Below are 6,000 nucleotides of genomic sequence, written 5' to 3'. Positions count from 1 at the left end.
AGGGGTGGGGTAGTCAGAGGGCGGGAAACAGGGGGGTTGAATGGGGGCAGGGGTTGGGGAGGCAGTCAGGAAGGAGACGGGGGGTTGGATGGGGCGGCGGGGGGCAGTCGGGGCAGGGGTTCCGGGAGTGGTCAGGGGACAGGGAGAAGGGGTTGTTGGATGGGGCAGAGATCCCGGGTGGGGCAGTCAGGAATGAGAGGAGGGGTTGGATGGGGTGGCAGGGGGCAGTCAGGGGTGGGGGTTCCAGGGACTGTGTGGATGGGGCAGGAGTCCTGAGGGGGGCTGTCAGGGAACAGGGGGGATTGGATGGGGCAGGAGTCCTGGGAGGGCTGTTAGGGGGCGGGGGGGAGGGGTTGTCGGATATGGGGTGGGGGCTGGGCCATGCCTGGCTGTTTGGGGCAGCACAGCCTCCCCTAACCGGCCCTGCATACAATTTCGGAAACCCGATGCGGCCCTCAGGCCAAAAAGTTTGCCTGCCCCTGGAATACAGAATTGCCTCTTTACTTGCTAGTCTTCCCTTGAATAGATATGTAGCTGCTGAATCCACTGTTTCTTTTAGCCGGTTATTCTGTTTGCTTGCACTGATACTTCTTACATCAGAAGGTCAAGTTTTTTAAGTCCCACAATGGGACTTGGGCTCAAAGGTGAGGCTGATGTTGCAGCGGACTACTGGGTCTGAGGGAAGGGGCTTTTGAAGAGAGTAGTTAATAAAATGAAGTACCTTCTGTCTCTAACTACCACCTTGACAGCGATTAGAGAGAGCCCTTGAGCACTCCAGAGAAGTATAAAGGGATAATGCAGTTGTCATGTCCAGAAGTCAATATCAGTATCAATAAAAGAGGCTCTAGCATCCAAGACTGCACATATGAGCTATTTCATGTACCACAGTCACCTGCATAGTTACGGAACTGCCACTTTCTAACTCATGAGCTGTTGTTACAAAATGCTTTGAGTACCTCAGGCATGATGTGCCATAGAAAACCAAGCGCTGGTCTAAAGAACATGTGAGTGATAGCACGTTCATTCTTGGGAACAAACTAAGTTGGCTTACTATATCACATACTTGCTAAGCTACATTGGCAAGTGTTGCAAAGCTTTCAACATGACTAGAGAAATAAGATAGATCTTTTCCCCCTATTAGGCTGAGAGAGATTGCTGTGGAATGTACATATGGGCTGCATTTTTAAAATGGTTTGAGTGCCTGCTTCCCCACTGTGTTACTTCAGTTTTATACTTTGATTTCAGTGGTATACTGATGGATAGCACAGTGGTAAATCTGGCCTTGAAAGACCCTGAAGGCTTTTTGTATGAAGTGCAACATGAACACTTCCTGTAAGGACTAGCTGTCAGAGTCCTGAGAAGCAGGAGAGTGAAACTGATGGACTGGAGCTGAGTGTAGCCCTTGTCCAGATTTGGGGAAACAGACTAAATTCCAGTATAGAGTGGTATCTGGGTGTTTTATTTTCAATCCAGGGTTGTGTATGCCGTTCATTTAGAGATAAATCTAGATTACAAATTATAGATCTGCATATTGAACTCTCAGCATTGAGGAATGTTTTGTTTTCCCCTCCACACTTCAACCCCACAAACAGTTTTCTACTTGCGCCCACCTCTCCTTTCAGATACAATTTAGTCCATGTTTAATATTCTGTTCAGATATTTCTGCAGCGTTTTGATTCTCAGTTTCTGGCTTTGCTCGGGTTCTCACAGCATTAAGATTAATTAATTTCAGGCCTTCTTGCTCTTTAATTTTCATATGCTTTTTCTAATAATTTCTTATTTCCTCAAGACACCTATTTCATTCTGAACAATTTTCCCCTCTGAATAGCGTAGTTAGCTATTATAGCAACACATTGCTGTATATGGATCATCAGCTAATTGCACAGATGCAGTGCAGGGAATCAAAATCATAACCTCAGCTTTAGCACAACTTTAGCAGTTGGACTAAAGACGACCCTCTTAACTCAGTTGTACTGGTGCTTATATCTTCAAGCCTTCAACCTCCAGAAGGCAAGACCATTGAAAACAGACAGACACTTACAATGTAATGCACATTCCATTGGGTACCAAGTAGAGGGCAGGGTAGAGAGGACCACAAGCTAATTTAATGTGTATGGTTAGAAGTGTGTCTATCTGCAGGAGAAAATACGGTCTCTGATTCCAGGTGAGTTTCCATTCTAATGCTGCTCCACACACATACATGGTTGGGTCGCAGAAGCTTTTAATTTTTACTACATGATACTACAGAAATTGGAAGTTGTTGCAGGTCTGGGTGCTGACATGCCACAGACGTGGGTGGGATGGAGGAGTTTTGCCACAAATATCAGATCAAGTGTACTGAAATACACACAGTGCTAGCACCCACACAAACCCTTTTTTCACACCTTTTGTATCTTCTTGGAGCATTCTTCTCCTCCTTTCTTCAGGTTTCTACCTGTATGCTTCTCTGAGTCCCTGACCATACTACTGCACTGACACCCCAACCTCTCTTCAACTAGAATGTTTCAGTATTCCTCAGCTAGCACTAACCCCTGCATGAAAGTAAAGGTCATACTTGCTAAAAGAGATACCATTTTGATTGGAGTGAACAGGCAAAGCACTGACTGTTACATCCAGTATGTCCCATTTTGATGCAGTTCATTCATGTACCTTCTCTTGTCCTGCCTCTGGATTAACATAGAGATTTGCCAAAGTAGCCACCAGCCATATACCTTTCTCACACAGTTTCCCCTGACAGTGTTTAATCTCCAGTTATTTTTCCTTTTATTTAGGAAAAGGTTTGCTGTCATAGGATTTGTCTTGAAATACAAAAATAATGGTATCGTTTGTCTCACAGTTGGTACTTACACCAGCATGTTCAAAAGTTTGTCCCTCTAATTTTCAGTGTCAAGATTAAAATGGCTAGAGATCTGGTTTTCTTCAGAGGTGCTGAGGTCAAAACCCTCCATTGACTTCATCAGGAGTTGTGTGTCCTCAGCACTTCTGAAAATCAGACTGAGACATCTGAGGTTGGACACCCGAAATTTGACACACCCAGATACGGTGGGCACGGTTGAAAATTTTGGCCACTGTACTTGATGTACAACTTTTGGGTGCACTGATATAACTCTATGTTTACAGAATCATAGCATATCAGGGTTGGAAGGGACCTCAGGAGGTCATCTAGTCCAACCCCCTGCTCAAAGCAGGACCAATCCCCAACTAAATCATTCCAGCCAGGGCTTTGTCAAGCCTGACCTTAAAAACCTCTAAGTTGTGGGATGTAGAATTGATGGGTTTGAACTTCTTTTTTCAAAGCTTGGTTACATTTTTAGTTTTTGCACGTCTTCAGAAACAGATGAGTTGAATTAGTATCCCTCTGTTCACCTTATGCTATAGGCCCTTGTCTGTAGGATTTTTCTGTCATTTGCCTCATTGAAAAAAAAAGGTCTGAATTTCTGATACAATTCTGAGCTTGAACATCCTACCTAATGTTTAGAGGAAGGAGAGGGTTAATAACTAGAGTTAATAATCAGAGTTCCGCCTTGCCTTTATCTATGGGGAGTGGGTGGGCAATCTTACTTTGGGAAAATGCATCATGTGTTAACTAACATGATGTTAAAAATGACTAGTGCTGACAGGGACACAAGCAGTGTTTTACAATATATTGGGAAGATTCCTAGTGTTAACCAGGATCAGTTAGGGTGTTTTTAATCATTGCTGTCCTTGTCTACACTAAAGGAATAATTGTGTTGAACATGTTTGTACCATGTTAGAAAATATTTTAACTTTTTTAGAGAAGGGCAAAAGATTATGCTGCTGACTTCCCTTATATGCATTTCTATTTGCTGCCTTTCTGATACAGCCTAGCATGGCTTGTAGCCCCGCTTTCAAATGTGTCTGTCAAATCCTCATATTTTTCTGCCCTTTAGTGTGCGGGGTAAGCCTGGAGCCCAGGTAAAATAGACATAGTTTACTGTGGGAACATTATCCCTGTGCTTCCTCCTCGTATTTACCTATTCATTTGATGACTGTTTGTTGTTACATTACATAAAGTTATGAATTTTTCCACTGTACACTAAGGAGCAGCGAACATTTCATTGATGGAAGAATGGTTTCCTCAGCTATTGTTTCAAAAAGAAAAACTTATTTCAGCCGGTCTCGCTGTGGGTGAGATCTCCATGCAACTGCCTATAGCCACTCAAACACCTGTGAGTTGGAGGTAAACAGCTGCAAAAACAAGATGATTTATTTTGCAGGTCAAGTGAAAGGTATTTAATTGGTTTCAATTATCCTGTGAATCATTCCCTTCTCCTGAAATGTCATTAAGTTTATAAAGAGAAAACAAATTTCCTTCATATTCCAAGCTATATGTAAAGGGACAAACAATACTAGGATTGGTAGGGAGACTTTTCTCCTGCTCTGTTTGTTATTCTGCCACAAAAATTGGCTTCATGCTGCAGTTAATTACCTCCATTACATTAATAAGGAGGAAGCATGGGCTACTGCCAGAAACAAAATAGGAGTCTTTTGTAAGAGCTGAATTCTCATCCCAGTCTACCATAGACTTGCTGCATGAGCTTGGGCATGCTACTTAACTTCTCCATCTCAGTCTTCTCAGGGCTGCTGTAAGATTTCATTATGTGTAAAGCGTTATGCAAGCTGTGACTTAAGCCTGGTCTACACTAGAAAAGATTTGCTGGTGTAGCTATAACAGACCCGCCTTGTGTAGTTGCAGTTTATACCAGCAAACGCGTGCTTTTTGGCACTACAGTTTATACTGGTTCCCTGAGCGAAATAAGCTATTGCAGCAAAAAGACTTTGACTACATTAGGGCTTTTGCTAATATGGAAATGTCACCAAAAAAACCCTCCTCATCCCTAACTAATATCACTACGCCTACAAGTTTGTAGTGTTGCCCTGGCCTGAGTGTGCCATAGAGCTGCTGGGTATTATTCATGAAACATCTTTGGTGAAAAGGAGAACCAAGTTCAGAAATGTCATTTCTCAGATGTAGTCTTCCCCAAAAGAGAGAGTAGGCTAGTCCATTTCCAAACATCTGGACAGACACACACTTTATCAGAAGTGGTAAAAACCCCTATAGTAAGGTTGCCTGATGCTTCCTGTTATAACCCCTTTTCAGACTCTTATAATTTCACCAAACTAACTGGCCTGAAAATTTACTCTGTCTCAGGATACAGTAGTTTTTGAAAGTTTCATTGGAGCAGGAGTCAGGGCTGGGGTTGTGGGGGGCAGTGCAGGGGGCGCTCCCTGCCCAGAGCGGCTCACTGTGGGCTGAAGGGGATATGTCCTGATTCCACCCCTCTTCCCCAGTCTCCGCCTCCTCCCTGAAGCAGTGAGTGTGCTGTGGTGGCTCCACTTCTCCCCCTCGCAAGGGCCATCAGCTGTTGGGTGGCAGGGAGAGCAGGAGGGGCAGGAACCCAGCTCGCTGGGGGACCTTGCCTGCCCTGCAGCTGCTGACAGGACCAAGCTTCTTCACCCTGCCCCCGGGTGGGGGGGTTGGTGGTGCAGAGAAGAGCTGGCTGGGGCAGGCAGGATTTTTGATGGCATGCTGCTGCCTGCCGGAGTCCCAGCCACTCAGCCTGCTGCTGGCCTGGGTTCAGCAGCAAGCTGAGCAGGGCTGGTGGCTGGGACCCAGCGGGCAGCAACATGTGATCTTTGGCACTGGCGCCATAGATTGCTGACCCCTGGTGTAGAGGCTCATGTGGCGGTTGGAGGAAGGGGCTCCTATGTTATGGGGGGAGAAGGCTGATTTCAGCTGTGGAGTTTACTTTATCCAGCAAATATATCCCAACACTGTTTGAAGGGCACTGAAGGCACTAAGATGTAGGCTGGTCTTTCACCCAGCTGATTAAAGCAGAAACAACTTTATATCTAGACAAGGGAAGAAATGTGTATGGAGATAAATCATATCATATATAATCATCATAGAATACCTCAGATCCCTCAATGGCCCCCTCAAGGCTTGAACTCACAACCCGGTGTTTAGCCAGGCGATGC

The sequence above is a fragment of the Natator depressus genome, chromosome 1 (genome assembly GCF_965152275.1).
Source record: "Natator depressus isolate rNatDep1 chromosome 1, rNatDep2.hap1, whole genome shotgun sequence".
Classification (NCBI taxonomy): Eukaryota; Metazoa; Chordata; order Testudines; family Cheloniidae; genus Natator; species Natator depressus.
Note: the sequence above shows the minus strand (reverse complement) of the source record.